We start from the raw sequence: 9,823 nt of genomic DNA, 5'->3' as shown, positions 1-9,823 counted from the left end.
TGAGATTAGCATTTGAATCAGTAGACTGAGTAAAACATATTGCTCTTCTCAATGAAGGTGGGTCTCATGCAATCTCTGAAGGCCTGGCCAGTGCAGTGGCTCACACCTGTAATCACAGCACTTTGGGAGGCCAAGGTGGGTGGATCACTTGAGGTCAGGCATTTGAGACCAGCCTGCAACATGGTGAAACCTTGTCTCTACTAAAACAACAACAACAACAAACCACAAAAAATAATCTGTGAAGGCCTAAATAGAATAAAGTGCTAAGAAAGAATTATTTCTATCTGTCTAAATGCCTCCAAACTGGGACAGCAGTCTTCTCTTGCCTTCAGATGCAGACTGGCACTGGAACTGATATGACTGGCTCTCCTGCTTCTCAGGCTTTCAGATTCAGACTGGATCTATACCATTGTCTCCCTTGGGTTTGGACTTCTCAGTGCCCATAATCACATAAGCCAATTCCTTATAATAAATCATTTTATATACATCCTATTGGTCCTCTTTTTTTTGGAGAATCCTGACTAATGCAAATTGAACATTTAAAAAATACTTAAAGGCCCAATAGGCCAGCATCATAGTTGAGAACCCACGGAAACCCCATACAAAGGAGAATCTGCAAACACTCACCAATGCTTGTCCATGGGCCCTAACCAGGTGCTCCTGAGTAGGACTGGAAGCATGGCAAATTCTTTGGTGATACAGGAATGTAGATATGATTGGTTGCTGTTGAGGGAAAGGTGCAATGTCTAGCCCTGTTCTGAATCCTTTCCTCACGTGAAAATAAAGGTGTTGCCACTAAGAGAGAAGCAGGCAATGTCCATACACCCCTGATGCCAGTTTGGAGTAGGAGTAGATGAGAAATGCTGTATATCACTAAGAATGGAATAGAAAAGTTACTTAAGCACATGATCTTGCACTGATGAAAAAGCAAGGCAGATCTTGGCTATCATGATGAGAGAGGAAGGAAGGATGAGAAGGCTAAAACAAGAAACTAAAAATCCCCTGGCACCTGCAAAAGCCTTGTACCTAGAAAAAAGCTAATGCAGGCAGTATATTCTCTGGGAAAGGGGAAAGATACTGAACGGAGACCCACTCTGTGGCATGGGGATGAAAGGTCTGCTAAAAGGTGGGATGGAGCAGAAATACTGTTAAAACCCTCCAGCACCCTAGGTGCCTCAACCTAAGCACAAGGTAGTAGTAGTCTATGACTGGAGGAATTGGAAGTCTATGGTGAATCAAAGGTAACAACCACATCCAACTGAGTTCAACTACTACTTAGAGTGACCTAACCTCCATATTAACGAACTGACATAAGAAATGTGCCCATTTCCTGTTGTAAATTTACCTCACTCTCAATTTTTCTTTAGCCACGATGTCTACATTCAAAGTATTATTATACAATACACACAAACAGTAACAACGACTATGACAAATTGCCCATTATCAAGAGATAAAGGAGTCAACAGAATCAAACCAAGATGTGATAAGATCATGGTACTTTAGAGGAAGTATTTCAAAACAACTGTGTTAAATATGTTAAAGAGTGCAGTAAAAAAGGTTAACACATGTATGAACAAATGAGAAATTTCAGCAGGTATATAGAAATTTAAAAAGAAATCAAGTGAGAATGCTAGAAATTTTTTAAAAACATGCTAAACAGAGAAGAATAATTTATTTGATAAATTTTCTGCTGAATGACTTATCAACAGTCTGGATATAGCAGTGAAAGGAATTGTTGAACTTTAAGTTAGACCAATGCAAATTATCCAAACTAAAAAAGACAGAAAAATGAAGAAACAATAATAACAAGAGAATAGAATATTCAGTAGCCATAGAAAAATATCAAATAATCTAACATACATATAATTGAGGTTTTATGAGGAGAAGAAAGAGACTATGGCACAGAATATATTAAAAAAGATAATGGCAAATAATATTCCAAAATGAATAAAAGAGAGCAAATAGCAGATTTAAAAAGCCAGGGTTTAAAGCAGAAAAAATAATAAAAAAAATGCTTGGGCATATGAAAGCTAAACTTCTGAAAACCAAATATGAAGATAAAATCTTAAAAGCATCCAAAGGAAAAAAAAAGATTATATATAGAAGACCAAAGATAAGAATGTCAGCAGTCTTCTCATAAGGGACTAAATAAGGCAGAAAGCAATAAATCAATATCTTTAAAGTACAAGAAAAAAAAACGGTTAACTCGCTCAAAATTTTATACCACACAAAACTATCTTTTAACAATGAAAATAAAATAGAGTACTTTTTAAGCAAACAAAAGATGAGAAAATTCATTGGCAGTGAAGTTTTATACCATAAGAAATGATAAAGTTTTACAGTCAGAAGGACTATGATACATGATAAATATCTGGATCTATACAAAATATTGATAAAATACTCTAAATAGTAAAGATATGAGAATATAAAAATTCATTTAAAAATACTTCTGAAAGACTGAAGAAAAATAGTAACAGTACAGTGGGGAGACTGTAACATAATTAGGAGTAAAACATAACAAAATAATAGCACAAAGAATTAGTGGAAGGAAGTGATGTGTGGCTGTTACAACATATTGAAGTGATATATTCCTAAAATTTAGACTGTAAGAAGTTAAACATGTATATTGTAAATCCTAGAGAAAACAGTAAAAAAATTCAAAAAGCTCTATCTTATAGGCCAATAGTGACGATAGAATTGAATAATTAAAATGCTCATTTAACACAAAAGGACAGCAGAAAAAAGAAGAGAAAAAGAAGAATATATACTAATGCAATGGAGCCTGGTGGACAGAAGTGGCTGTTGGAGGCTTTAAGTTTGCCGTGGTTTACAAGGCCAGAGATAAGAATACCAACCAAATTGTCGCCATTAAGAAAATCAAACTTGGACATAGATCAGAAGCTAAAGATGGTATAAACAGAACAGCCTTAAGAGAGATACAATTATTACAAGAGCTAAGTCATCCAAATATAATTGGCCGCCTTGATGCTTTTGGATGTAAGTCTAATATTAGCCTTGTCTTTGGTTTTATGGAAACTGATCTAGAGGTTATAATAAAGGATAATAGTCTTGTGCTGACAACATCACACATCAAAGCCTGCATGTTGATGACTCTTCAAGGATTAGAATATTTACATCAACATTGGATCCTACATAGGGATCTGAAACCAAGCAACTTGTTGCTAGATGAAAATGGAGTTCTAAAACTGGCAGATTTTGGCCTGGCCAAATCATTTGGGAGCCCCAGTAGAGCTTATACATATCAGGTTGCAACCAGGTGGTATCAGGCCCCTGAGTTACTATTTGGAGCTAGGATGTATGGTGTAGGTGTGGACATGTGGGCTGTTGGCTGTATATTAGCAGAGTTACTTCTAAGGGTTCCTTTTTTGTCAGGAGATTCAGAGCTTGATCAGCTAACAAGAATATTTGGGCACACCAACTGAGGAACAGTGGCCGGACATGTGTAGTCTTCCAGATTATGTGACATTTAAGAGTTTCCCTGGAATCCCATGGCATCACATCTTCAGTGCAGCAGGAGACGACTTACTAGATCTCATACAAGGCTTATTATTTAATCCATGTGCTCGAATTACGGCCACACAGGCACTGAAAATGAAGTGTTTCAGTAATCGGCCAGGGCCAACACCTGGATGTCAGCTGCCAAGACACAACTGTCCAGTGGAAACCTTAAAGGAGCAATCAAATCCTGCTTTGGCGACAAAAAGGAAAAGAACACAGGCCTTGGAACAAGGAGGATTGCCCAAGAAACTAATTTTTTAAAGAGAACACTGGACAACATTTTACTACTGAAGGAAATAGTCAAAAAGGCAAATAATGAAAAAATAGTAAACATTAAGTAAATGCTGTGGAAGTGAATTTGTAAATATCCTACACATGTAAAATATATAAAACTATGGGTTATTTTTATTAAATGTATTTTAAAATAAAAAAGAATATGTAGCACACATTTGTAAATACAAATTGGTAAATTTAAAGCCAATCATATTGGTAACTATATTACATGTAAATTGTGTAAATTTGTCAGTTAAGAGCTAGGTATTGCCAAATTGAATTAACAAGGGCAAGACAAGTATATTCTATCTAGAAACATCTCACTTTAAATATAAGGCTATAGATACATTCAAAGTTAAAGGACTTTGTCACTTTGACACTTGTCAAAAGAAGCTGAAGTAGGTATATTAGCATTACATAAAGTAGACTTGAGAACAGGAAAGTTTACAAGAGACATAAAGGGATATTACATAGTAATAAAGGGGTAATTTAATCCAGGAAAAATAGCAATTCTATATGTATATTCTTCTAATATTAGAGTTTCAAAATATATAAATAAAAACTGATAGAATTGAAAGGATAAAGGGACAAATCCACAATTATAGTGGGAAAACTCAAAATTCCTGTCTCTATAAATAATACATGTGGACAAAAAATCAGTTAGAAGACTTAGAAAGTACTGTCAACCATTTTTACCTCATTGGTAAAATATTAGAATATTTTCCATAGAATATTTTCCAACAAACAATAGGAAAAATTATTTTAAGTTTACGTGGAACTGTTTAGTTAACATTGAGTATTTTCTGTGCCATTAATAATGCTGCAAACATTAAAAATTGAAATTGCCGGGTGCGGTGGCTCATGCCTGTAATCCCAGCACTTTGGGAGGCTGAAGCAGGCAGATCATGAGGTCAGGCATTCAAAACCAATCTGGCCAACATGGAGAAACCCCATCTCTACTAAAAATACAAAAATTAGCCAGGCATGGGGGCTAGCACCTGTAGTCTCAGCTACTTGGGAGGCTGAGGCAGGAGAATCGCTTGAACCTGGGAGGCAGAAGTTGCTGTGAGCCCAGATCTGGCCACTGCACTCCAACCTGGGCGACACAGCGAGACCCTGTCTCAACACCAACAACAACACAAAATTAAAATCATACAAAATACATATTCAGACCAAAATAAAATCAAACTAGAATTTGATATCAGAAAGATATGGAAAATCAATAAATATTTGGCAATTAAACAATAAAGTATTAAACATTGTATTAAAAAATCAGAAAAATTAAAAAATATTTTGAATGGAATGAAAATATGGCATATTAAATTTGGGGTAATATGACCAAAGAGCTGCTTAATTGCAAATGTGTAGAATCAAATGTTTATATTAGAAAATATTTTAAAAGGGTAAAAACTAATAATCTAACCTCCATTTAAGACTGTAAAAACAGGGGTAAATTAAATCTAAACGAACAGAAGGAAGAAAACCAATAGAAAAAAATAATAAAATTACAAGCTGGTTGTCTGAAAAGATTATTAAAATTGGTAAGCTTTTAAACAGACTAAGTAAAAAAGAGAAAAGGTAGAAATGGCCAAGGTCAGAAATAAAAGAGGTTACATTACTACAGAACCTACAGATATTAAAAAGGTAAAGAGGAAATATAAACAAGTTTATGGTCATAAATTCAATGTTAGATAAAAAAGAAAAAATTCTTAAAAGTTAGAAGCTTCCAAATATCACTCAAGAAGAAATAGATAACCTTAATATTTCTATGTCTATAAAAGACATAGAACTTAAAAAACCTTTCAACAAAGTTCTGGGCCCACACGACTTGACAGGTAAGTTTTACTAAACATTTAAGGAAGAACTAACACAAAATTTATGCAAACTCTTCCAGAAAAACAAGAGCAAATAAACTTCCCAATTCATTTTATCAAGTTAATATTATCTTATATCCTGATACAAAAATTATACAAAGACATTATAGGATAAGAAGACCACAGAACAGTATCTCTCATAAATATAGAAAAAAATGCTTAATAAAATATTAGTCAAATCTTGTGATATAAAAAAGAGTAGTGCATAATTATCAATCTAGGTTTATCCCAAGAATGCAAGGTTGGTTGAACCTTTAAACAGCAAATGACATAGTTTACTATATTAAAAAACTAAAAAATAGGAATAACATTATGTTAATGGAAATAGAGATAGTATTATATTAATGGATATAGAAAAGGATACAAAGTCAACCTATAAAAATTAGCTATATTTCTATATAATAGCAACTAACAACTGAAAATTGAAATAAGAAAAATGCCATTCATAATAACATAAAAACCATCACATAATTAAGAGTAAAATTATATATATATTCATATACATATATGTATGTGTATATGTATACACATACATATATATATAGAGAAAGAGAGATAAATGCAAGGCTATTATACTAAAAATCACAAAACATTATGCAGCAAAATAAAGACATAAATCACTGGAGAGAAATACTGTTTTTATGGATCAGAAGATTCAATACTGATATAATGCCAATTATCTCCTAATCCATCAAACTTCAATTGGGCATTTTCTTGGTAGAAATTGACAAGATGATTCCAAAATTAATATGAAAATTAAAGGACCTAGATTATCCCAAATAATTTTAAATATACAAAATTTAGAGGTCTCACACTATCTGATTTCAAAACTTGCTGTAAAGTTAACCTAAATGAAACAGGGAAGTATTGATTTAAGGATAAATGTATTGAGTAATGGAATAGAATTGAAGCCAGGAGTAGATCCACACATGTATGGTTAACTGGTTCTTTATAAAGGTGCCAAAGTAATTTATTGGAAAATGAATAGCTTTTTTTTTTTAACACATAGGATTGAAATAACTGGAATCTAGATGCCACATAATGAAATTCAACACCTATCTCACACCATATTAAGAAAATGAGATTGAAATAGATTATAAGCCTTAATGAAAATTCTAAAACTTAAAAAAAAACTCTACATAAGAAAACATAGGAGAAAATCTTTTCTGCCTTAAATTCATCAGAGATTTCCTAGATAGGACACACACACACACACACACACACACACACACACACACAACCATAAAGGAAAATTAATAAGTTGGACTTTACATAATGAAAACATTTGTTTTTTGAATGACACTATTTAAACAGTGAAAATTCATGCTATAGATTGGGGAAAATATTTGCAAAACACATCTTTTGAAAGACTTGTATCCAGAATACATAATACAATCTTACAACTCAATAATAAGACAAACATCCCATAAAAAAGCAAAAAGACTTGACATTTCATCAAAGAAAATACACAACTGTCAAATAAGCTCGTGAAAGGGAACTGAACATTATTATTCATTGTGAAAATGCAAATTAAAACCACAGATACAGCTACGTACCTATTAACTTGGCTGAAATTAACATGAAAATAAGTATTGGCAAGACTGTAGAACTAACGGGAATCCAGAGCTAAAGCAAAATGGTATGGCCATTTTGGAAAACAGTTTGGTAGTGCCTTGTAAAGTTAAATATATATCAGAACTCCTGTGCCTAGAAAAATAAAATTAAGAACTAAGAGAAATAAGAACATATATCTCTGCAAATATATGTATGCAAACCTAGCAATTTCATCTGTAATAGCTAAAACCTGGAAATAAACCAATGTTCATCAATTGATGAACAGATTAACAAATTGTAGTACAACCCCACAAGAGAATACTATTCAGCAACAAAATGAACAAATTGTTGATACATGCAAAACTCTAAATAAATCTAAAAGCATTATGTTCAGTGAAATAAACAAGACACCAAATAATACATATTATATGATTCCATGTGTATGACATTCCAGAAAGGGGTTGCCAGGGACAGGTGGTGGTAAGAGAGGATTAACTGCAAAGGACCCCTGGGAAACTTTTGTGAGTAAATAGAAATGTTCCATATGCTGATTGTGATGTTGATTATATGAATGCATACATTAATCATAAAACTATAAACTAAAAAGGGTGAATTTTATTGTATTTAAATTATACTTAAATTGATGTGTGTTTAATGAAAAATGTATTTGTTTATAAAAATAGAATTGCAGAGAATTCGGGGAACATAAAGCCAACAGTGGCAGTCTAAGGTTTTGAATCTTTCTGAATCTGCATTTAAATCAACAGAGCAGCTAAATATCAAAAGTCAAAACCCATGAACAGTATTTACCACAAAACTAGCTGACAAAGTATCAAAACAAACATGGATAAGCACAGCCCATCAACGGCCATAAATTCATCAGGCTATTGAATGTGCAGGAGAAAGACACAATAACTGGGAATCGGATGGATTTGAGAAAGGAGATCCAAACAGCCAGTCATTATTCACTGGAAAGCACAGCATGTAGTGGAAAATATCAATCTCAGATGGCCAACAACAATTCTTGTAAAACTACTGGACTCAAAAAACAAACAACAGTCTTTTTGGTATTTGGACCAAAAATGTATATATTTTTTAAGGGAAGGAAAATGAGATTCTTATCAGATTTTTTGCTTACAGTCACCTTTATTCTGCCTTCCCTGTAAGAACTGCAACACAAATAGCCAAAGAGTAGATGAAGGGGAAAATGTCTGTACAAAATTATTCCAGCTACTCAATGAAAACTCAGTGATGAAATTAGAATATCTACATGTTGCAACTGGAGTGAATTAATGGATCTGGGCATTGAACATTAACAGCTGCTAACATTACAGAAAGAGCAAAGACCAGGCATGATATACTTCCTGATTAAAGAACACACCACCACATACGGCTTTGCCAAAGGCATAGGCTGAGTCTGATGGAACCTCAGTATCCAGGAGTTAATTTGAAGGAAATTCAGAGTGCAAAAGAATGTGTTGAACTACATCGTTAGTGTAGTATCATCAAGGTCCAAACTGTGGAAACCTCTCAATGACCCAGGTTATTCAAAAGTTATGTTATAAGGAAAAGAAAGTGATGGAGGAGTAACCTGTAGATTAGAAGAGACGGGAGGCCGGGCGCGCTGGCTCACGCCTGTATTCCCAGCACTTTGGGAGGCGGAGGCGGGCGGATCTCGAGGTCAGGAAATCGAGACAATCCTGGCTAACACGGTGAAACCCCATCTCTACTAAAAATACAAAACAATTAGCCGGGCATGGTGGCGGGTGCCTGTAGTCCAAGCAGCTCGGGAGGCTGAGGCAGGAGAATGGTGTGAACCCGGGAGGCGGAGCTTGCAGTGAGTCGAGATCGCGCCACTGCACTCCTGCCTGGGCGACAGAGCGAGACTCCATCTCAAAAATAAATAAATAAATAAATAAATAATAAAAAATGAAAAAAATAAAAAAAAAGAAGAGACTGGAAAGACATTTTTCTTATTTTTTACTAGGCAAGATGAAATGGTAGTGTATGTAGATACATACTTTCATGAATAAAACCATAAAAAAAACAACAACAAAGCAAGCACTATAACAATCAGAATACTTGTTACCCTTGAAAGCAGAGAGGTGGCTATGATTGAGATAGGACACATGGAAGGGCTTTTGGAGTGGCTGGAAAAATTCTATTTCTTGTCCTGGGTGGCGGTTCAAGGGAATTTGCCTATAATAATTCACTTGCTTTGTTTGAGTTTCTGTCTATGTTTTATTTTACAGTAAGAAGGTTGAAAAAATGGTATAGAAGAGAACGACAATGATTTTTTAAAAATTACTGGCTAAGATAGAAGATTTAAATATGAATAGAGAATTATTTTTGGCAAGCAGGGAGCCTCCATTTTGTCAGTAAATTGTAAGGCTCTTTTCATTCATCCAACAGAAACACTTATTGCGTGCCCACTAAGCAGCTGGGACATACCGGGTGCTTCTGCTCTTGTAGAACTTAGAAGACACAGCAGTTATTTTTATCAGTTGGGGTGCAGTCAGGGAAACAAAATCACACAAAATCTTTCAACACATAGGATTTAATTCAGAAAATTGGTTATGCAAGTGATATAAAAGCTAAGAAGC

At 34.2% G+C, this 9,823-nt stretch overlaps 1 pseudogene; it reads left to right on the top strand.

Moving 5' to 3' along the window:
* Nucleotides 1–2,959: 2,959 nt before the first annotated feature.
* Nucleotides 2,960–3,869, top strand: LOC459671 (cyclin-dependent kinase 7-like; annotated as a pseudogene).
* The last annotated feature ends 5,954 nt before the right edge of the window (nt 3,870–9,823 follow it).

This window comes from Pan troglodytes, chromosome 13, assembly GCF_028858775.2.
Source record: "Pan troglodytes isolate AG18354 chromosome 13, NHGRI_mPanTro3-v2.0_pri, whole genome shotgun sequence".
Classification (NCBI taxonomy): Eukaryota; Metazoa; Chordata; class Mammalia; order Primates; family Hominidae; genus Pan; species Pan troglodytes.
Note: the sequence above shows the minus strand (reverse complement) of the source record. Positions and strands in the feature narration are given on the sequence as shown.